The 24,689-nt window shown below is 41.5% G+C and overlaps 1 protein-coding gene across 6 annotated transcripts in view; it reads left to right on the forward strand.

Annotated features, from left to right (window-relative positions):
* The window catches only part of LOC103785494 (uncharacterized), a 58,380-nt gene extending 33,782 nt beyond the window's left edge, over positions 1-24,598 (forward strand). For all 6 annotated transcript variants that reach the window (XR_010111174.1, XR_010111171.1, XR_010111170.1 and 3 more), the window contains one exon: positions 1-24,598. This exon is cut by the window's left edge and continues 13,376 nt beyond it. The gene's annotated coding sequence lies outside the window, so the exon portion shown is untranslated.
* The last annotated feature ends 91 nt before the right edge of the window (positions 24,599-24,689 follow it).

The following is a 24,689-nucleotide window of genomic DNA, read 5'->3' on the forward strand; positions in this document are numbered from 1 at the left end:
GTTGCTGTAAACCATATAGAGGTGAACAATTTTGAAAAGTCAAGAATTTAGGAAAGTACATTCAGTCTTAATTATGGTAGAATAGAATTTCATCTTCCTGATGCTTCCATAGGCCCTTCAAGATCTTTGCAAAGCCCTGGGTCAGCTTTTGATTATTTTTTCATTGTACTGTATCTATGAAAAAGGTTGCCATTGGGAAAGCATAAGTAGGTTGTGTTTTGCAATTCCTTCTTGTGGAAGGAAATTGATAGAACCTTCTAGTTGATTTTTTGAAAAAGTAAAGATGTTTAAATACTCTTGCCTTCCCTACCTTATTCCACACTTCTGGTTCTCATCTACAAGAACTAGTGCACCAAGGGAGAGAGAGTACTCCAGCTGTGGTGTCCTGGACTTTGAATCCTGGGATGAGGGGGCAGGTAGGGTAGAGGATTCAAGAACAGAGGAATTATGGAGGGATGGAAGCTGGGAGGGAGGAAGAAAGAGTAAGAATCTAAAAATGAACCAAGGGAGGAGCCAAAGAGTGTTGGTCTTGAGCCAGATCACAGGCAATTGGGTCAGGGTTAGAGGTAACAGTTGTAAGGAACAAGTCTAAGCCAGCCAAACCCTGGTTGAGCCATGGTGTCCGACCTTGTGGGGGGCCCCTCAGTATCTTTCTTAATGCAACACATTGTTAAACTTTGGTCTGACCCCAGGGAGAGGCTGAGCAGCTCAGTAAGCAGGCCATTCTTTAAAAGCCTGAGTGTCTATTCACTGACAACCCTGTGGATCTTTCTTTGTATCAGTAAATTACCCTATACAACTCATGTCCAGACATTTTATAGCAGTCTCACTTTTGGTGGGGGTGATATAGTGTGCTGGGAAGAGCTCTCCATGGAGATTGGTGGGAGAGGGGGCAAGAGGCTTGGGTTTTAGCCAGTGCTCTGCCACTAATTGGCCATGAAACATTAGGCAAGTCATCTAAATGTTTGGTGCCTCAGTTTCCCCATATATACAATGAGGATCAAGGAGGCACAGATGTATAGTTCATCTATCAGTTGTGAGTTCTAAAGCATAGAAAAGAATTCTGTGGCTTTGGCATTTGGCTTTTTTGACTTGAGAAAAATAAATATACCCTAAGCACTACATTTGAGTTGAACCTATGAAAACCCTGAGAGTCAAAACTAAACTATAAATAGTAAAATCCTTTCCCCAGCTTCTTCGTTAGAGCCAGGAGTGTTGAAGACAGTCAACTTTTTAGCGTTTGTGGAAATGGCAGGAAGCAAATTGAATAGGGTTGAACAGTTGTGCTCCTTGACCTCTGAGATGCAGTATCTTACATACCAGTACTAAACCAGAGGTTCACTGTGTTCCAGGGACTCTGATGGAGTTGATAGACCCCCTAGTGACGCACATACCACCAGCAAGCTGGATGACCTTCCTCCTTTGCCAAAATCACACATGGCTCATTTGCTGAGGGCTACAGTAAAATTAAGTGCTGCTTCTTGCTTCTTCTGAACTGGCCACCCTGTTGGTCCTGCCAGTGTGAGACAAAAGATGTAAGGGCTACCAGTGGACTTTAAAATGTTAATTTTAAAAATAGCCCTTAATTATTAAAAGTAGCCCTAATTATAGCTTACTATAGGCAGGCCACACATTTCTGAATAGTTTAACAAATGAGGAAATAAGTGAAGAGTTGATAAGTGCTGGTAGATTCATTTGCATGCTTTCCCACACCCAAATGGTAATACTGCAACACCACAGTCTTCAGCCAAATTACGAGTACAACAAATTAACACAATTTGTTAATTTCCTTTTTAATTACACTACGAACAGGAGTATTTCTGTATTTTGGCTTTTTTTTGACATAGAGACTTCATCTTAAAAGCAGAAAGACTTTAATATAGCTAAATCTGTATCTATAACAAATAAAGCTTGTTTCATTTTCCTTACCCAGCTGGCTAAGATTTATACATTAATTATTCAACCGATGCATCTTAAACATCCTAGTTAAAATACACACTGTTGGCCAGAAATTGTTAAACCTCCAGCATACTTTTGTTTGCCTGTAAGGAATAAATACTTAGAACTGTAAATGGGTAAACTTAATCTTTCCATGTGGTGAGGTCAACAGAACTCATGGTGAACATACAAAGAATAGGGGACTAATTATTATTGAGATTCAGGTAAGTGATTTCTTAGGCATTTTAGCTGTCATGCTGTGGAATAATTGTAAACTCACCAGGAAGGAATTGCAAAACACAACCTACTTATCCTTTCCCCAGTGGCTACATAGAATTTTTTTCTGTCCTGCAGTTTGTGCCAACTCTAATCATTAAAAGGAATGTTATTTTAAGTATTGCTTCCTCAATAACAGTGTTTGACAGAAACTCTACAGAATGGTGGCTTTGCCCAGAGTGTGGCTTCAGTATGCTAGTGTGATTTAGGCAATCAGAGCTATTGGTAATGGAATGCAGATCTCTGTAGCAATTTTATTTAAAGTTTTGCCTAGTTAATATTATATCCAACTAATGTAACCATCTGTATCCGGCCCCATCAGTGACAATATAAAACTGTTAAACACCATTTCATAGGCATTAAGTGCTTTGGCTTTGGTATAATTTTATGATCATGTCTTATTCTTATTGTAGTACTTCATTACTATCTTTTTTTTTTTTTTTTTTGAGACGGAGTCTCATTCTGTAGCCCAGGCTGGAGTGCTGTGGTGCAATCTCAGCTCACTGCAACCTCCACCTCCCAGGTCCTGGTTCGAGCAATTCTCCTGCCTCAGCCTCCCAAGTAGCTGGGATTACAGACACGCACCACCATGCCCAGCTAATTTTTGTATTTTTAGTGGAGACGGGGTTTCACCATGTTGACCAGACTGGTCTTGAACTCCTGACCTTGTGATCCGCCCGCCTCGGCCTTCCAAAGTGCTGGGATTACAGGTGTGAGCCGCCGCGCCCAGCCACTATCATTTAAATGTCAGTAACAGCAGCAGCAAGTATTCTAGGCATAGCACAGAGACCAAGGTAATGGGTCTCCCAGCCTTGTGACTAAATTCTTCCTGCCTCTAGGTCTTCACGTAGTCTGTTGCCTTGTCCAGGAATGCCCTTCAAACCTTGGTTTAAAGGCCTTTTCAGATAAGTCTCTCTTTTTCCCCCTAGTATTCTTGATCACTGTACCCATTTGTCTTCTCCATAGTATTTATCACAATTTAAAATTATACTTGTATTTTTTAAAAAAACTTGTCTCCCCCACTAGAATGTAAGCTATACAAGGACAGAGACCATGCCTATATTTTATTTATTATTTTAAAAAATTTTTATTTTTTAATTGTAAATTAACAAATTATAGTTACATATATTTATGGGGTACAAAGTGATGTTATGATTTATGAAGACAATGTGGAATGATTAAATCAAGCAAATTAACATATCCACCACCTCAAATATTAACCCATATATCCTTTTGCGTAGCAAAGTAAGTAGGGACTGTAAATATTTTTTGGGAGGGACTTTAAGTAGTTTAATGAATAAATGAGGCAATGTGGTATAATTATAAGGAGGCAGAGGCCCTATATGCTGAGGACTTCCAAGTTAATCTTGTGGTTACATTTGACCTGCCTAGGCCTGTGTGACTTTATACCAGTATAACCAAAGGCTTGCTGGACATTTCCACCCAATGACCCCAGACATCTCACAGTCAACATTCCAACCTATAATCTGTCTTCTTGCCTCTCAAATCTTTTTTCTCCTCAGTCATAACTTGGATAGTGGCACCATCATGTATGCCATCTCCCCCTCCCTCCTCTGGAACATCAGTCAGCGCACAGTCCTGTCAGTTTGTTCTCCTGAATGTCTCTCGCATCTGTCTTTTTCTTTCTACCTCCATTGATGTGGCCTTGGTTCAGGTCCTCATTATCTTATCTCTATCTAGACTACTGCAAATGCTTCTTCCTCCTCCCTGCCTCCCTGATCTTATTCCCTAAAGACCACCTCCCTCCTTCCAAACAGGCAAATGCTGTTCTCTCTCTCTTTCTGGATCCAGAAGTCAGTAAGGGCTGCCAGTGTGCAGAAGTAGCTGGAACCTTACTAAGATATATTCAAAGATTGCAGAGACATATGATTTCTTCAAGATTAATTTCCTTTTTGTTTTTCTGCTGTGAATCCAATGGAATAAGTTATTAAAATGCTTCAAGCTTCTGAAGGAAAGCATGGAAACATGCCAGCAGGAACAACATAAAGGTTTCCTTTATTTTCCTCTAGCATCTATCTGTGATGGACGATGTGACCATGAATCTTCACTTAAATATGGAATTCTGGAATATCATAAAATCCAAGAGCGTCAGGGCTGGGCAAAGCCAGTCTGGATCCTATGTCTGAGGCTGAGAGAAGGGAAGGGCTTTATTTAACATCACAAGGCCAGTTAGCTGCGGAAGTAGGACTCAGACCCAGTTCTCTGTATTACTCAAGTGATCATGAGGCTTCATTTAGATGCATTGTTAAAACATTTGGCAGCTCTGTGACCCATCCCCCACATGACCGTGGCATGACTTCCTTCATCTGATCATTTTTTGCTTCTCTTAAGCCTGAGTGCTAATCAGTGTGATTAGAAAGAAAGGAACCCATTAGCTGGTTTGCTCCCCAAGTTGAATATTCCAATTAAACCATATTTTTGTGGTTTTGTGTTTATTTTTATTTTTACCCTTCTCTTTACAATAATAAAAGACGGGAAAAATCCAGGACATAATAAAGTGACATATGCTTCAGTGGTGATTTTCAAATGGGGCACCTTAGAGCACCAGGGCTTTCTTGGAGTTGCCTTGGGGCCTCTTATATGTATCACTCATTGAGGTGCCAAGTGAACAGGGCCCTGGGCTGGCAACCCCCGTTTCAGCCAGACAGCTGTGTTTGTATCTGTTTTATATGGACTTACACTACCATTGGATTTAAATAGGTGATTCTATGTTGTAAAAGTTTTAAAAATGACTGTGCCTCAGGAATACATTAGCTAGTTTGCTCTCCAAGTTGAATATTCCAATTAAACAATATTTTTGTGGTTTTGTGTTTATTTTTATTTTAACCTTTCTCTTTACAATAATAAAAGACAGGAAAAAATCCAGGCTTGCTCATGTGGGTTTGGTAATTTGAATATAGATTTTCTGTGACTAGTTAGTGTACCAGTGCCTAAGACTGGGGTTTTATGGATTCTTGGCTATGTGTTAGTATGGGTGTGTCAGGTCCACATAAAGGGTCCCAACCCTCCTTCTCAGGCCAGGGCGTATGAATGATTGCTTGGTAGGAGGTGTTATTGTTCAGTGTCTGATGCTGACTACCGACACGCAAGGTGGAATGTATTCTTTCTGAGAACCAGACATTGTAGCGGAGTAGTAAAACACCATGTAAATGTCCGTGGAAGGGCGCAGTTGTATTGAACATTGATGACATGTCATTGTGAAGGGTCTCAGGAGGTAGTGTTCCAGTTTCTGGCATGGGAGGTGATCGTGGGAGGGATATATAGGCTTTGAAGCAGGGACAAATTGGACAAATGGTGTCTCCCACTTGACTGTCTTTCTTTGTTGCCCAGGGACAGCATACTTTTAATACTTCTCCTTGGCATGATGAAACGTAAGGCCACTCCTGACTTTGGTGACCTGGGGCAAGGGTGCAAAATACAGACTCACTGCAAACTCCCACTTCTCTTCAACTTTCTCGCTCTGTTCCTTCCCCTAAGAGGACTTCCACACATTATATTTGAGGAGCCTTGCTTCTCAAAGTGTGGACCCCAGTTCGCAGCATCAGCATTACCTGAGAGCTTGTTAGAACTGTGAACTCTCAGGCCCCACTCTAGGCCTGCTGAACCAGAATCTGGATTTTAATAAGATACTAGGTAATTCACATGCACATTAAAGTTTGAGCAGCACTGCCATAGCCCACGTGTTCAAGCTCCATCAACACTGAGTGGAGGGGCAACAGCTGCCCTGTGGCCACCCCTCAGTCACTCTTCAGGCCTAGGGTTTAGTCCATCCTTAGGAAGACAGAACTAGGAAAGAGGATCACACAGGCTCCAAAGGCAGGCTTGAGGCACATGGGCAGAGGATTTCAAGGTCATGGGTATCCTGAGGATAGCCTCTAAGAGGGAAGCATAGACTTGGGGTTGGCAAGACCCCTTGGCCCTCTATACCCCTTGCCCTGTGAGGAGTGTGGCTGCAGCAGGACCAGAGTAAGGCCCTGCCAACCATGAGGCCTAGGGCAGGATCTGGTTGTCCCAGTCTAAGAGTGATACTGTTGAAAGGTGTCCCAAATATTCAAGGGGATGAAGATTTGAGTAGGAGTGATTCATAGCTCCCTGAGGTACTGGCCAGCAGCCAGGGTCTTGGTGGCTCTTTGGAGTGTGCGGAAGTTATGGTGGTGGGACCATTACTGCTTTAAGAGGGAATCAGTGTGAACTGTTATAAGCAAAGTCTTTGGTAGCTAGAGACGTATACATTGACTTATCTGTAGAAGGTATACAGCGAAGGTGCCTCCTGTAGTGCCTAATAACAATTTGATTAGATTAGCTACTAGCCTCCGTAGAAGACAGGTGGATGTGGCTGTGGAGGGCTTTGAACAACTTCCTTCAAACCTAAGAAACGGGCCACTTTTCTCGAAGAATTGAGAGCAGTGTCTGGTGTGGTTGGGATGCCGTGGCTGTTGGAGGGGCAAAATATGCCATTTTGTGTCCACCACCACCTGTATGATGCCACCGTTGTGGGACAGAGGCAAGTCTGAAATGAAGATCAACAGATTGCTGTCCCAGCTCCCACACCCCACCTCTTCCTCTGTAAAATGGGTCTAACAGTCCTTGTCCTGCCTACCTTGCAGAGGTGTTGGGTGGCTCTAGTGAGACAATGGATGGAAAAGTGCTTTGCAGCCTGTCAAGTCCGTGCATGAAGAAATGATGATCATTCTGCCATTTGTTGTCTTTCCTTTGTGAGTGTGTCTTCACCTGCACTTCAGTTTTAGATTTAGGTTGCCCTCTCCTTAGCACTGCAGCTTTCAGGTCACAGCAACATACAAGGTTCTGTGCAAAGCCATATCTGCCCCTCTTCCTGACACCTTCCAGCCTCTTCCATGCAGATACACTGCTGTGATTCTCATTTTTGAGTTCCACAGATTTGGGACGGAGATTTTATATTGGCAAATATTTCTGAAGAGACAAATAATTGCCTCTGGAAAGAGGCTTCTTTTCTCTTCCAAAAATTCATATTTGCTGGTTTAAATTGATGTGACTATTTTTTGGCCAGAACTCTGCAGTATTTCACTGAGCAGTAATTATTCCTTTGGTGTTGCAGGAGTTTTCTGAGAGAAGGGAACTAAATCTAAGAGAGCGAATCCATCTGGTACATATGTTGAAGCTCTCTATGAGGCCACTGACACTGAAATGTTAATGCTAGGTTTCTATAAACTGGTATCATTTAGATATTGATACAATATGAGCTAGTACCCTGGGTCACTGAACCAAAGGCTGAATTCCATTTCCTTATATGGCACTGGATTCCTGCACCAGTGGATTGATGACTCTTGGCAGAGTACCATGGTAAGATAGACCCTGCATTCCAGTCCTGTCACCCGATTGTCAGACTCTGGCTGTCCCAGCCCCAATCAGGAGTAGACACTAAAGGCCAGCAGCTGGCAAACTTAATGTCTCTTAGTACCTCAAGCATTGGTAGGTAACTAAGCTTGACGGGATAGTAGAAGTACCTACACATTGTAGGTAATTAATTCTAGATTAGTCTGATACCTTAAGTGTTAAGTGCCCCTGAGAAGAACCCCTGGGGCCCATGGAGACTCACTAATCTGCAGCTTTTCTTTTTACATTATGGTGTGGGTGAAACCAGGATGTGTTCCAGGACTGAACTGGTGGCTGTCCTGCTTGGGTGGGGATCTGGCATCCAGCCTAGCCATTGCTAGGTTTTTCCCTGGGGTGTTGGACTCTGTTTCTCCACCAAACTGCCAACTAACATTCAATTCAAATAAAACGTCTTAGAAATATGGTGCTGCCGCCGTATGTAAGGTGCAGGGTGGCGGCACCATGTTTCCAAGATTAGTATTGCCACTGTGCAAGGTCTTTCCTAGCCAGATTGTTCAGCTTGCATTTATCATGATTTTTTCATCTTTGTAACTTGGATAGCCAGTCAGCCCTCTTAGGGACAACTCTGGGGCTCTCCAAGTTATGATTCTTCTTGATCTGTGCTCATTCTTCTTTTTCTGCTCTTCTTACATTGAAGTCTTGGAAATCCCAACCATTGCTATAAAAGTTCTGTTGCAAAGAATGGAAAATAGCCTATTTTATCCCGTAGCCCAGTTACACATACATAGGGAGCTATGGACATCTCACTGTTCACTTTGAGTTGAACTTGAAATTCCTGCCTCTCCTCTTCAGGAAGTATTAACCAAAGAAGCCACAAGGGGATTCACTAGTCTCCTATGAAATAAAATGCTATCAGATACCAAACAGCTAACTGTCCAGATTTTTCAGCAAAAATTGGCTGCTTTAGTTTTTTGAAATTTTTTCCTCTCTCCTCTGTAGTTCAGTATGAGAGACTCTTCAGGGCAAATTGTCAGTGGGAGGAATTCGGAGATGCCATATGTCATCAGTACATGGCTGAGGAGAAGCCAAAAAAGTATTACCGCCGTTTTCCCAAAAAGCTATTAGGGAAGGTTATTGATTGTTTTCCACACACCTTCCACCTTCATCACAGGGTATTGTGATAACTAAAAAGGTACTTTCATGTATCTCTTAAAAACAGTTTTCTCCTTTTTTGTTTTCTTAATATCCACTGTGCCCAGGTCACTTCACAGAGCTCCAAAGTGATGCTCCTTTCTTTCTCCATAGGATTTGTCCTTGCCCTTCTGGCAAATGGACGTGAATTGCTACTGCTTCTGTCAGCTGGTGGCCATGTTTACTTCAAGGTCTTTGAGTAGGCCAGACAAGTCCAATTACATAAATCATTATTGACTGCTGTCAACCCCCTGTCCCTCCCTCTTACACTTGTTTTTCTACCCCTACCTCCCTCTGCTTTCTAATAGGATTGGAGATGCCATTTTTTTCCTTCAGATTTTCAGGCTTTTTAATAAAAATGGTGCTTAAAGGTACATGTCAGCAGACTTTTGGGTGACCTTTAAAGTAGAGTGGTATTTGGTCTGTACAAAATAACCCATTCTCTATCATTTATAGATTGTCCACATTATACCTAATTTTAAAATTCTTGATGACATCTATTAGGCTTAAGCCCTTAAACTAGTTCATGAGGGTACAAGGGTATTGTAGCATTAATGCCCTGTAGGTAAAGTGAATGTTGGTATTTGATCTTTTTTTTTTAACATTCTTAAATTATTATTATTATTTATTATTATTATACTTTAAGTTTTAGGGCACATGTGCGCAATGTGCAGGTTAGTTACATATGTATACATGTGCCATGCTGGTGTGGTATTTGATCTTTTAGTTGGTACCTGGACCATCCTTCAGTGGGGCTTTCCCGCTTTTCCCCTTTCCCCTTTTGTGTTGTTGGATTAAGGTATATTTCATTTATTCTTATTCTGTGTTCATTTCAACATAAGCATCACAGACCCATTAATTAAGAACAGCTGGCTATGTTCTCCTGCCACATTTCTAATTTCTCAATGCCCAGTTGACAAACAGAATCCTATCTAGAGCAAAGTCATTTGTTCCAGGCTCAGAACACATGGAGGGCCCAGAACCATACGTTGCACTTTTGTTTCAGTTAGAAGTCTTCCATGGGCTTTTCTTCCAGTCACACTAAAGTAGTATTTGCAGAAATGAAGTTTCTTTGGGTCTTGTTTTGTTTTTGTTTTTGAAGATGGAATCTAAGATCATCTCAGTTTAGTTCTTTGCCTTTTTGTTGTTATTGTTTTTGAGCTCATATATGGGGTATGTAGGCCTTTGGCCATTTGAAGCATTGCAGGGAATGGTATGTTTTAGTTGGTGCATTTGTTACTGTAAGAAATCAGCAAATGGTTTGTGGTGCCTTTTAAGATTTATTTAGCACATATTTTTCCTATGGGCTAGGTGCTGAGCTGGATGCTGGGGATGCACAGATGAGAAAGGCATAGCGCCTGTTCTCAGATTGTCTCACAGTCTAGTAGGAAAGAGAGAGACACATCAACAGCTAACTCTGATACCTAATGATCTGGATAGAAAATTTCAGGTCAGGGCACTGGCATGAACAGAGATTGAGAACAGATAAATGCATGGTTTGTTCAGGGAATCACTTATGTAGTAATATGGATATTGGCAGAAAATGACTAGAGACAAGATGTAAAGGTAGATTCAGGTCAGATTTTGAAGAGCTGAGATTTTTAGCTTTTAGAAGATTATGTTGGTATCCCTTGAATTCAAGATGTTGGTTCCAAGGTAGTGATTCTGTCTACATTCTTAGAACTTTTTTGTAGAGTAGCAGGAGATAGAAGAAAAAATTATTGAAGCTGAAATAGTGATCCTTAGCCTTAGGGACAGTGTGTGTCAGAGGTTAGAGCATCCAGCATGGCTGGTGGCCAGAGCTTTGCATCAGTCTGAGATGTATGTGATGTATCTTTAGCTCAGGGAAGAGAGAGGACTTGATTTTTGAGGAAGGCTTGGGAAGGAGGGATAGAAGAGCTGGATAGTTTTGCTGCTCCCCAGCCAGAAATTTATAGTTTGATTTCATTATTGCCTTGAAATATTGTGATGTCCCAGAACACACAGCCATTCATATTTAAAAGTAAGCATGGCAACCTCACATCTGATTCGGATATAAAGGACTGATTTGGCTTATTTATATGATTTCAATTCACAGGCAGCCATAATCAAGTGCTTACTAGGCTTGTAAGAGCAGCCAGAGGTCAGACCATTTAGGAACACACTGGGGATGATAGGAGCTATTGGTTACAGTGCACCCTCATCCAGGCACATGTATCATTACCCTCTGGCCCATAGCCACAAGTATATCCTTGTCCCCAACCCACCATCTTCCAAATGCACACTATGATTATAACAGGGAGCATGGTTGGATTGATGTGGCAGTCCACATGGAAACACAGATTTTGCCAGAGGTCCTCTTTCCTGGTGTTGTTTCACCTTCACCGTGGGCTGTCATTCATGTTGCTTCATATCTATGTTGCTTTGCTGTAAGCTGCATGGGTCTTTCATAGACTGCTCTTCCTTTTTTGCTATTGGGGTGTGAAAGGTATTGCTCCTTTAAAAAAGTACAGCAGGGCTGGGCGCTGTGGCTCACGCCTGTAATCCCAGCACTTTGGGAGGCCAAGGTGGGCGGATTACCTGAGGTCAGGAGTTCAAGACCAGCCTGGCCAACATGGTGAAACCCCGTCTCTACTAAAAATACAAAAAATTAGCTGGGCATGGTGGCAGGCACCTGTAATCTCAGCTACTCGGGAGGCTGAGGCAATAGAATCGCTTGAACCCGGGAAGCGGAGGTTGCAGTGAGCCAAGATCACGCCATTGCACTCCAGCCTGGACAACAAGAGCGAAACTCTGTCTTAAAAAAAAAAAAAATTAGTACAGCGTAAATCCTTCCAAACATGAGTAGAGAAACTCTCTAAGGAAGAAAAATCTCTGGATGGAGGTGCCAGGGTCTACTTGGGCAGGTGTTCTATTGTGACATAGCTGTCTTTTTTCTGCTTAGCCCTTGGAAAAATGTGTGTTTTCTTGGATTCAATGTAATTTTTAAAAATAATACAATCTCCAAGTCCTTCTCACAAACTGGTTCTAAAGTATCCCTAATTACTTAGTATAAAAGCTGTCTTGATTTATCCATTTCTACTGTTTTTAGCATTGCTGTTTAGGGAATGATGATCCTGGAGGATAAAGTTCTACAAAATATCTAGAGTTAATGTTTAATCGAAAGGAACCTGTCTTAAGGGTCAAGAGATAGTTGAGTTCCTCTATTAAAAACAATGAAGGCTAGACCCTGTCTTCTCCATTAGGAATCCTGAGCATTGGTGAGGAAATTCATACGAAAACCTTGCTGCTACCAATATCTTATTCTTTATACTGGATCTCCAGTAAAATGTGCATATATATATGCATATATATATGGGTTTAAAATTATTTTTATCAATGCAATAATATGAATAATTTTTGTAATCAGGCTTATAATAACATCAACAAAACCAATCAGGCCGGTACTGCTTCCTCCCAATCCTGCTCCTCTTGCTTTTGGTACTTACCTTCATATTTTATGTAATATGCTTATGCTGCCATTACTTGATTCATTATTTTAGATATTGTGTGTTTACTTCTTGTGATGATAGATGAGAGGCTGGCTGTCTCATAGTCCCTATCAGTCGAGTATGGCTGGTCTGTGCTGCATAACAAGACATTCCTAGTTACCAGGGGCTTTACAGAACAGAAGTTTATTTGTTGCTCATGCTACACATTCAACTTAAGTGGGCAGGGGGCCTCTGGCTCATGTTGGTCACTGAAGGATGGACATGGGATGATGGAGGCTCCAACTCAACACCTGATCACATGATCTATGAAATGGGCAAATAAAGAGGTAATTGCCTGCTGCCTCTCAAAACTTCTTCCCAGGTATGATATAAATTAATTTTACCCACATTTTATTGGTCAAAGCAAGCCACATGACTATACTTAATCTGAAAAGAGGCCTGGAAGTACAACCCTACCATGTGCCTGGGAAAAGATGCTCTGGAATATTTGTGAACAGCCCTAATGATGACCATACAGCCTCTCCATTTTCTTTCCTCCATTACTCCAGTATAAGTAAATCATGTATTTTTTCAAAATTGGTATTCAGTGTTTGTTATTATAGCTTTGCATTTATGTCCAGTGCCAAGCCAAGCAATGCATTATGCTTTCACTTCCTTTTTTGAATAATATTTTATTTTCCCCAGAGTCAATAATTGCCTAATTTCTTATTTGCTTAGTTTTCTTTTTACTAATTTCTTATTTTCTGCACAACATTCATCAGATTTATCAAGTAGTCCTCAGTATTATTTTTTGAACACTGAAATATATCAGATAACCTACCAATTTTATTTTTTCTTGGAGTCTTCCAGCCTCCCGCTTCAGCCTTGGCTCTCTGGGCCTTCTGTACAGGAATCATCCTCCCTTTGCCAGTTTCCTGTATTAGGACCCTAGTTTTGGGGTCTTTTGTCTCCTTTTTAAAAATTATTTGCTTACTTGTTTTGCTGGAGCACATGCTTTAATAGCTTCCTAAATAAAGGTTTATGACAAATTGTATTAGTCAGCTTTTTAGTAGGTTATGCTGTGGTGCAAATGATTCCAAAATCCCAATGGCTTATACAAGATTTCTTTCTTACTGGTATCCTATGTCTTTCATGGGTTAGCAGTAGTTCTAGCCAGGTCTTTTTCACTCTGGCACCTAGGTTAAGGGAGCAGCCCCTCTCTAGGAGAAGCAGTTCTCATGGCAGAGGAAAAATAGCACTGATTGAATCAGTGTTGGCTGTCAAAGCTGCTGCTCTGAAGTGGTACACATCACTTCTGTTCACATGTCATTGGAAAATCAAGTCTTATGGCCAAGCTTGATGTCAATAAGCCTGGAAAATAAAAATAATCCTTCCACAGGTAAAATTATATTTTTGCCAAAGGAAATAAATAGCTGTGTTGCGTATAAAATTATGAATTGGTTTTTCGCAGAATTTTGAAGGCATTGCTCCATTGTCTCCTCGTTTTCAGTGTTGTTATTTAAAAGGCTGATGCCAATCTAGTTCTGGTATAAGAGTCTTCCGTATAAGCATTGTTTTTTTCCTTTGCTCTGAAACCTTTTAGATTCTTTTTTTTTTAGCCCTTATAATTCAGACATGTTTTGACAGTGTGACTTGGTATAGATCTTTATGCATTCATTTTACTGATCCTTCCTTAGGAGCTTTAAATGTGGAAATTTATGTCCTTATTTTTCTTACATTATGACTTTGATAATTTTCTCCCCTTCGTTTTTTCTTTCTGAAATTTCAATTATTTGGATATTAGACCTCCCATATTGTTCCTCTGCTTTTCTTATCTTTTCCTCTCTTGGTCTTTATGTTCTTCTTTTTGGGAGATTTTCTTATTTTAATCCTTTTACTTTTTTGCGGTTTGATTATCATATTTTCAGTGTCCTTAAATTCCTTTGTTTTCTGTGTCTTCCTTTTTGTAGTATCCTGCTTATGCTTATGGATATAAATTTTCTCTTATCTCTGAGGATATTAATTATAGTTTTAAGTTTTCTTCTGTTATTGTATCATCTCTGTTTTCTCTGTTTGTTTGTTTTGACTTCTCTCATATTGGAAGAGTTCCTCAAATGTTTTGTGATCCTTGGCTGTCTATTCATATTGAAGAGTGGAACTCTCTTGTTTCCTGGGGGCAAAGGGAGAGGATAAAATAGTTATCTAGGTAGCTGCATGCTGAAAAGTATATATGGGAGCCTGCTGCTCCCTATACAGAGTTTTAATTCCTGTTTTCCTGTGTCTTATCCCAATTTCTGTGGTACTTGGTATTTCTAAACCCTTAAGCCTTCCCAGGATTCAATGGGGACTAATTGTTTCACTTTTCATTGGCTTGTCTTTCTGCAAGCACTTAGGTTCTAACTTGCTTTTCCTTTACTCTCTGAAATAAATATTCATTCTTCCCATCGTTTCCTGTCTTCGAAACATTTATGGATAATTCTTGTCCACTAATGTCTCCTTCCCTGTTTTCTTAGTCTGTGTGGACTTAACACCTCTTTCTCTCTGTCTTTCTCTTCTCTCTCTCTCTCTCTCTCTCTCTCTCACACACACACACACACACACACACACACACTTTTTATTTGCATTGTTTTAATTCCATTAATGAGACTTCGGGAGGGAGAGAGATAATCACGTGTTATCAGTCTGCCATGTTTAACCAGAAGTCAAGCTGTGGTAGAATTTTTTAAATGTAGTTTTCTTTACCTCATGCTAAACTGAGCATGGCCTTAAAATCTACCCCTGTTCTTTGAAATAAAACTAGCATTATACTTGGATAGATGACATGCTTTCACCACCAAATTTTAAAGACAAAACTTGAATGTTGATGGAAATTAAAACGTGTTTAGCACTTTCTGACACTATGCATGGTAAATAAATAAATGAATGAATCAGTGAAAAGAAAGGAAAGTCACTATAATGGATACTCTTGAGTTTCCCACTCCAGCTGCACTCTCTACCCTTCCTTACCCCGCTCTGGGGCCCTGGAGACTGACTTCTATGGGCTGCATCAACTAGGCTCCCTTGTCCTCTGGCTTCCAGTTAGGTTTGACAATGCAACGTATCAGTGGGGGAGGGAGAAAGGATCAGAGGGTTGAGAGGAAAGCCAGATCTCGGTATTTACTTCTCCAGCTTCTTCTCTGCCAGGTCACATTTGGCAGTGGCTGTGTTCCACTATTTCATGCCATAGCTTGTGTTGGGTTGTCCCTCTGTGACAGCCTCAGCTTTTACCAGGTTCTGGTAACCATTACTCTCCTTCTCACTTCAGGTCTAGAGATGGTAGTGGTTTCTTCCTGCTACTGATCCAGGACCAATGCACCTTACCTTATAGGTTCCCTTAACCCTGCCCCTACCTTCAGTTACACCTTTTGAATGTGCTGTGTTTCCTGCCAAGACCCTGCCTGATACAAATGTTATGGTAGCACTGTCTCATTATCATCCATGTATTCTTGAACAACATACTCCACATCATGGGCCTCAGTTTCCATATCTGAAAAGTACTAAGGTGGCGATAGGTGGTCTGATCTGTCATGTAAGAACTCCTTCCTGTTCTGACATCTCTGGTTTTATATGATGCAGCAGTGGTCAGTAGCCAGCTCTAGCTCTAGTTCTCTTGTATAGACTTTGTGGACCATTGTGGATAATTCTGAGTGGTGGATGATCACAAAACAATTTCTTCCTGTCTTTGGGAGGCAGTTTGCTGGAGCAAAAGGATTATAGGCTTTGGAGTCAGACCAGGGTTCAAATTTGAGTGTACTACTTTCTTACTATATGACCTTTAATCCATTACTAAACCTCTCTAAGTCTCACATTCTTCATCTTAAGATTAGGGTATATGATGGACACTGCTAGTTATCTATCCTAGCCGTTTTCTTTTCCCTTGCTAAAAGAATACTATTTTCCATTACATATGTAGCTGAACATTTAGTTGGATGTTTTGATAAATGCAGTTTGCATAGACATAACTAGTATTTACTACCATCTGATTCTCTCCTTCTGAAAGCATGAAAGACTAATTTCCAAGCTTCCTATAGTTAGGTGGGATCATATGATTAGGTCTGGCCAATGAGCTGTGAGGGAAAATTACCTGTGACACTTTGGGGCTGAAGTAGAAAAAAGCAAGTGTGCAATCTCTGTGTGCTCTCTTACCCCTGCTGAGGCAATGGGGAACAATCTCCATGGTGGAACCTCCATCAATCAAGGATCCCTAAGTGACTATATGGAACATAGACACTCATAAACTTGCAGGCAACATGTAGCATGAGTGAGAAGTAAACCATTGTTGTGTTAGGCCATTGGGGTTTTGTGGTTGATTTGTCAGCTAATCCACAGCTGAAAAGCATCCCTACAGGTATAGGACATTATCTTTCTTGTAGGGTTGTATGGAACAGACTTTCTAGATTTGATTCCTAGCTCTGTTATCTATTAACTTGTACGTCCTTGGTCAAGTTACTTAACCTTTCTGTGCCTTGGTTTCCTCATCTGTAGAATGAGGTTAATAATACCTTTTTCCTCATGAGGTCAGTGTGGGTACTAAGGAAATTAATATACAGGAAGCACTTAAAACAAGGCCTGGCAGGTAGCAAGTGCTATGCAGCATTTTCTGTCAGAGATCATGTATTTCAGAGTGTCAAATACAGTGTCTGGCTCTCACCAACAACTTAATGCTTTATTACCTTTATTGCTGTCATAAGGGTTAGAATGATCCATGTAAAGTCTTCACATATGGTGGCCACTTAACACAATGGCACTATTATTTGATGACTGATTTTTGTGCTTAATTCTGGATATATGCCCCTCATTTTTTAGTTCTCTTAATCATTGCCCTCTAAGATTTCCTTCACAACATGGGAGGTAGTTAAGTGTATGGATTTCCAAGAGTAGTTCTGAATACGAAGTTAAGAAGATGTTGAAATGGCAGCAAAGCCTTAATTTAACAGGGAAGGCATTCATCAAAAGTGTTGTTATCCATAAGTTTGAAACCAAGGCGACCCACAGAGAAGCTACACTTGTGAAAATGAGCCTTGGATAATGAGTATTTCATTATATTTGCCATTTAGAGCCCTTACACACTGTCTGTCCATGCTCTTCATTTTGCAGATGAGAAAACTTAAGCCTAGAGAAGGGAAATGAATAGTCTAGGATAACACAGTCAGTTAACAGCATAAGCAGAACTAGAGCCCAAGTACACTGATTCTTGATCTGTATCTACATTTTGCATCTGTAAAGCTATACAATATTGCCTTCTAGTACTTGAATAAGGAAGTCATTGGCTTTTCATCTCAAAACTCTCAAAAGCTTAGCAGAAACTCAGAGATGTGGTTTCGGAGGAACCAGAGGAATTCAGGTGAGCAGTGTAAGGTAGAAAAAGTCAGGTTTGGTCTTGTAACATTTGTGCCGTTTGAAAACTGTTGTCAGACAACTGCAACCCTAGACTCAATGTGAAAATTAAAGTAACTTTGCTTTTATGTGCTGTCCTTTTCAGAGCTCATCATCCATTTTGTTGGTGCCATTTTGCTCATGTCTTTGAATACATCAAAAGTGCCTTGATTTTCTCTTTCCTTTGCTGTCTATTCACTGGCTGCAAGAATGTCCTGTCCATTCCAGATTTTGGATGGGCTGTCCAGAATCACCACAGACTTCGCTTCTTAGCCAGCTAGAGGAAGGCAGAAATGAAAGAGCCCTGCCAGCGTGTTTCCTTTCTGTAAGTTTCCTTGGACACAAACACAGGAGCAGAGTTTCTATGGAGCAGCTGGTCTCCCCATTTTGGATTTTGCTGAGGCAGGTAGTTGAACTCTTTGAGGAAGTCTGGGTTTTCTCTGTCTTGGGAAATTACTGATAACATCAGAGCCAGAAGGAGGTGAGTAAAATGGAAAAGAAAATTCATAAGAATCGTGCCAAGATTGAGATTTCCAACCCCACCCAATTCTTCCCCAGCTCTCCTTTCAGCTGCTACTTGCTTCCCAGGAAGCAACAAACAATAGGCTACTGATTGAATTTAGGTCTGAACTTCATACAATTAAAGGTGAGGCAAGTAAAACATAGTTACATTTAGAATCAAAGTCTCCGTGTTTCCATCAGGAGGCACAGTCTGTATGTATACTTTAGAAAGTGGGTCTGGTTCTGAAGCCAAACTTGAAAGCCCATTCATTTTGGTAATTATTTTCTTTTTTAAAGCAAGAATAATCTTTATTCCTTGGAAACTAATTTATAAAATTGTTATCAATAAGATGAAAAGATTCATGGTAATTATTTTCTTGTTCATAGTTTCTTGCTGGCTTTTTTTTGGAATTAATCACTTCCAGGAAAGTGCAGAGGTCTTACAGTGAAGAGAAGGAAAAGCATATTAATTGTAGCTGGACTGGGTCTAGATCATGAGAGCTGGAATATCCTAAGATCTGGGACAAAGGGACAGCCATTGGGCAGCTGTACTTTATGGTAGGCAACATAGCACAAAGATTCAGTTGTTTCTTTTTTACCCCCTCCAGGACAATTTAAATGTCTACTCTGGTTAGTTTCTGAGAGTAGGTACCATGTTACTTAAAAAATTCTACTCATTGTAAATGAAGTTGTATCAACACATAACAACTGCCACTTGGAAATCATCTTTGTCTTTCCCTGATGTCCCTTTTTCGTATCCTTCTCTCTAGTACTCATTCCTTCAGTCAGTGAATTTATGCTGCAAGTTGACTACATGCCAGGCACAACACCGGCACCATTGATATAATGTTGACTAAGACAGTGTTCCACTTGCTTATTGCTGTGTGATAAACCACCCTCAAAACTTAGTTGCTTAATGTAAAAACCATTTTACTATAGCTCACAATTCAGAAATTCAGGCAGGGCTCATCTTGGTGATTCTTTTGATCAACACGGATTACCCAGTGACATTCAGCTGGTAAATGCGCTGGTATGGTAACCTCCTCTCTGTATCCCCCTCTCCAGTTTCACGCACATGTCTGTCTGATGCTTTGGCAAGGATGGCAGGAAGGCTAGGCTCAGCTGGCCCTGTCAACCAGAGAACCTACACACGGCCTCAACAGCATGGTGACCTCAGGGTGGTTGGACTTCTTATGTGTCAGCTCAGGGCCCCAAGGGCTAGTGTTCCAGCGATCCAAGTGGAAAATGCACAACCTTTTATGACTCAGCCTCTGGAGTCCCAAAATGTCACTTCCACTGCATTCTCTTGGTCAAGCAAGTCACTGAGGACCAACCCAGATTCAAGGGGAAGGTAATCAGATTCTGCCTCTCAATGGAAGAAATAGCAGAGACTTGATGGACAACTTTAACGTGTCACAGACAGCCAGAGCTGCTTGATGAGATTATATGCCAATGGAACAAGCAGCAGACTGGTCAGCAAATAGTCCAGGGGCAGAGGCTACCTTGAAGAAGTGACTAGAAAGCCTATTGAGTAGTATAGTGAATACCGTTTGAGGACTAAGCTGCTGAGAGTCTGAGGTTGCTGCCTTGTGCTCTCTTGGAGGATTCCTGTGATGCCCCCCACCTCCTGCTCAGCATTACATATCATCCTAGAACAACAACCAACTCTGCTGGCAAACACACATGCACAGGGCACAGTGCGTAGTCCTGTCTCTACACACAGCTGCTGCTTTCATTCGGATTGGTTAAAATCTAATTGTTTGAATGAATTCAGGGGTTGCTAAGTGATTAGTACTTATTTAGGCTAGTTCAGTCAGAACTGGCAATTGGCATTGTTGTTCCATCTGCTGAGGCTGTTCCCCCTCTTCTTCCTCTTGCTAATGCTTCTCATTCTTTTGAATTCAGTATGAGGAGCCCCTTCTTCCTGGAAAAAAACTTTTTGACCACCCTCATCCCAATTTAATTTAGATGCGTTCCTCTCGACTCCCAAGCACCACCCAAAAATGTACTGTTAATCCAGCAGACATATCTGCAACGGGAATGTCAACTATTGACCAGGTTCTTGCTGAGAGAGCTACAGATACTGGGGTGATTCAGACTGATACAGTCGCTCCCTACACCAGTAAATCTCCCAGTCTGGTGGTGAAGGCAGATATCAAACGAATCGTTACGAATGTATTGAATGTTCCTAATAATGCCTGACTCAGAGTCACATGGGTAGTGATAGGGACTGTGCCATCTTTTCTGTTGTTGTCATGGTGCCTGGCATATAATACCATATCAGTAAATGTTTTTTATGTGCATGAATGAATTTTGGTGGTATATTTATTGAACATGTGGATAAAGTTATGTCAGTAGAATGTCATTTATCTTTTTATTAGAGCCCTTCTAAGATTTTACCAGGCTGGGCCATGATGCCTTCCATTAAGAAACAGTGGATTGGGGTGGAGGGAGGGAGAGCATTAGGAAAAATAGCTGATGGATGCGGGGCTTAATACCTAGGTGATGTGTTGATAAATGCAGCAAACCACCATAGCACACTTTTACGTGTGTAACAAACCTGTACATCCTGCACATGTACCCTGGAATTTAAAAATTAAAATAAAAAATAAAAGAAACATTGGAGACAGGGCCTACATCTGGATCCAGTTGATCCTTTTTGCTGCCAGCCAGGTTATGCCAGCCTCCTCTCATCCCTTGGTCAGTCTGATATCTGGGGGGCTGCAAAGTGGTACCTCACATATCAAGTTTTGACCTTCTTCTCTGTTAACCTTTGACTTTAGCTATCATGACCCTATCGATAGATGAACCTGTTTCCTGCTGCCCATCATATCCTATCCTTTGGAATAATTTGTGGCAGTACTTGACTAGGGCTTTTCTGACCTAGACCTGTCCTGAGCAGACACATGTTGTCCTCTACCATGTTCTGGGGAACCTAACTGGCAGCTACCTTGATCCTTCCTGGTTCACTTGCCTTCCAATATTGGCTTTTCCCTAATATGATTTCCAGATCCCAAGGTTGTTGGTTAGTTTTTTGTTTTGTTTTGTTTTTGTTTTTGTTTTTTTTTAGACAAGGTCTCTGTTACCCAGGCTGGAGTACAGTGGTGCCATCACAGCTCACTGCAGCCTCATCTCCTGGGTTCAAGCAATCCTCCCACCTCAGCCACCCAAGTAATTGGGACTAGAGGCATGTACTACCATGCCTGGATAACTTTCTTATTTTTTGTTAACACAGAATCTCTATGTTGCTCAGGCTGTTCTCGAACTCCTGGGCTCAAGCGATCCTCCTGCCTTGGCCACTCAAAGTGCTGGGATTACAGATATGAGCCACCGTGCCCAGTAATCCCAAGTTTTTAGAACAACAACAAAAAAGTATAGTCCTTGGAACTAGACATAATTGATTTTGAAAGGATTTCTGTATTTGCTAGCTTTATCATTCTGAGCCTAATTTTCTCATCTGCAAAAATGGGGATAAAAATCATGACATCACAGGGTTATTTTAAGTGTAGTACCTACCATGTAATTGCTGAGAAAGTGGTAGTTCCCTCCCATATCCCATCTCAATGTATTGACTTTTGTATTCAAAGAAGACATTATTGATTACTTTCTCTCCAGTACATTATTTACTTTAGGGTACTTTTCCTAGATGGGGATAGTGGCTTGCTTCCAGGGCTGGCCTTGACCACACCGTTATCAGAGCTTCTGGACTCCAATGACATGACTACCTGACTCCCTCACTTGGACAATCTGGGTCCCATGGCTTCTGGCACAATGACTTCACTATGGCTGCAGTTCTACCTTTTCCCTCCAACCGTGGCTCAGTGCCAGGATAGAAGGAAAATGCGAAAGAGTTTGACAATATTTCAGAGAGGAGACTTTTAGCAGAAGTTATAGCTTTGCTGTCCTGGGCAGTGTTATGAAGGAGCTTTCCCACACATTCCTCTGGATCCTACCTTCATCTGCCACCTTTACTCCTGGTTCTTTCTTCTAAGAGGATACAGTAGTATATTTGGGTGGCTTGTGACATGACAGTATCTCTTATTTTGACCTCCCATAGCATTTAAGCATTTATTGTCTGTAAATGTTTAATTATGTTTTTCTCTCTGTGAATTTCATGTATGATTAAAGTATGCTAGTCATAAATCATTCAAGATAACACTAAGCTCTTCAATGGCAAGGGTTATGAATGAATAGCCCAGGGCCTGAACACAACCTGAGAACTGCTTATTTTTTTTTTTTTTTTTTTTTTTGAGACAGAGTCTCGCTCTGTCGCCCAGGCTGGAGTGCAGTGGTGCAATCTCGGCTCACTGCAGGCTCCACCTCCCGGGTTCACGCTGTTCTCCTGCCTCAGCCTCCCGAGTAGCTGGGACTACAGGCGCCCGCCACCACGCCCGGCTAATTGTTTGTATTTTTTTTAGTAGAGACGGGGTTTCACCGTATTGGCAAGGATAGTCTCGATCTCCTGACCTCGTGATCCACCCGCCTCGGCCTCCCAAAGTGCTGGGATTACAGGCATGAGCTACCGCGCCCGGACCGAGAACTGCTATTTTAGGGCATAGGATGAAAAGAGAAGTCAGTGAAGAAAACTGAGGAGAAGTGAGAGAAGCAGGAGGAAAAACAGCAAAATGGAATGTTAAATAACCCTGATGAGGAGAGTTTAGGAGAGACAGACAACAGGATGTAAGCTTCAGGATATTTTGGAGGGTTTTGGGCACATTTCATTTACAGGGTCGTAAGGGTAGTGAAGTTGGAATCCAGCACTGTTCTCATCAGTGTCAAGGAGGGCAGGACCAGCTTTCTCTTTATGTAAACCCTCAAACTTTAATGGGCACTAGAATCCACAATCCTGGGCCTTACCTACAGAGATCCGGTTTCAATATGTAGGACCAGGAACTCTGTATTTTAACAAACATCACAGGTGATCATGATGCTGGTGGTTCCAAAAAAAACATGGGTCTCCAGTTAACAAAGTAGTCCAAGGTTGTATTGGTAGTTTGACAGCCCTATCATGTCTTGTGATGAGGTAAAGTCCCTAAGTCACAAAGTCAGAATGATAGAAGGGCCCTTAGAGGGATGATCTACCAACGCAACTCAGTGGGGGCACTGTATTAGTTCGTTCTCACACTGCTATAAAGACATACCTGAGATTGCGTGATTTATAAAGAAATGTTTAATTGGCTCACGGTTCTGCGGGCTGTACAGGCTTCTGCTTCTAGGGAGGCCTCATGAAACTTACCATCATGGCAGAAGGCGAAGGGGAAGCAAGCACATCTTCACATGGCCAGCAGGAGTTGGGTGAGGTGCTACACATGTTTAAACAAACAGTGCTAGGAGGATGGTGCTAACCCATTACAAACTACCCCCATGATCCAATCACCTCCCACCAGGCCCTTCCTGTAACACTGGGGATTACAATTCAACATGAGATTTGGGTGGGGGCACAGAGCCAAACCATATCAGGCACTATTGGAATTTTAGGTGGGACCATGCTTCCTTGCAGGGGACTGTTTGTCCTGTGCAATGCAAGATGTGTAGTACACTTTGTTCCCACCAACTAGATTCCAGTAGCACCCCTCAGTCATTCTGATGACCAAAAAACCCCAACCCCATATATTTCCTCATTCCTCCTAAGGGGGCAGTACCATCCCCACTGAGAACCACTGCCAGTATAATCCCTTCATTTTATGTGGGAGGGAAATGGGTCTCAGAGCAGGGGAGGAATTCTTCAAAGTCTCTCAGCATTTTTGAAGTAATATACTCTCAAGTCTGTTATTCTTCATCCTGTATTTCTGTAACTAAGTTTGGGAACCTAAATGCAGGCTTGCCTCCCCAGTTGGATGGTCAGCTTTACTAGAAAAGATAGAGACAGTCATCTTACTAGGTCCCTGTTGTCTCTGACAGCATCAGGTATCATGCTGGCTACACACAGGCACCTCCCAGATACTCACTGAACTGAATTGAACCACAAAACTCTGTGGAGCTCCTTGAAGATGAACAAGATTCAGAACCCTCCTAGGCAGTAAGTCTTCTTTCAGGAGGGACCGAATTGTTTGTTTAGATGGCACTTTGAAGAGAAACATTAACTCATTAGCATATTCTTGGTACATCAAGAACGTTCATCTGGACCCTGAGCCCCGCTAGAGTGTACATGCCAGGAGGGCAGGGAATGTTGCCTTTCTTCATTGTTTATCTTCAGCTCCTAGACTGGTGCCTGGTACATAGGGAGACACTCAGTAAATATTTATGTATGAAGAAATGGCTCCACCTTACAATAAAAGATTGTTTACTTTCTTCAGACAAGTATAAAATAAGCAAATGTTTTCAAGGATTATTATGTCCTTGGTGAAAAGTAAAAAGTAAATATGAGTTAAAAGAATATGAGTACCTTGTATTTGCAAAGAAGATTTCTAAAATTCAAAGGCTTTTCTCATCTATTAAGGAAAAGGTAGAGAAATGTGCCCTTTTTGAACCTACAGTGACAGATGCTGATGGCTAGACTAATGTCCTCAGAGAGAGGCTGCTGGTGCTGTTGCTCAGCGCACCATCCCTTCCTCTGACCTGTTCAGCACTGTCAAGAGTGAC

Source organism: Pan paniscus, chromosome X (genome assembly GCF_029289425.2).
Source record: "Pan paniscus chromosome X, NHGRI_mPanPan1-v2.0_pri, whole genome shotgun sequence".
Taxonomy (NCBI): Eukaryota; Metazoa; Chordata; class Mammalia; order Primates; family Hominidae; genus Pan; species Pan paniscus.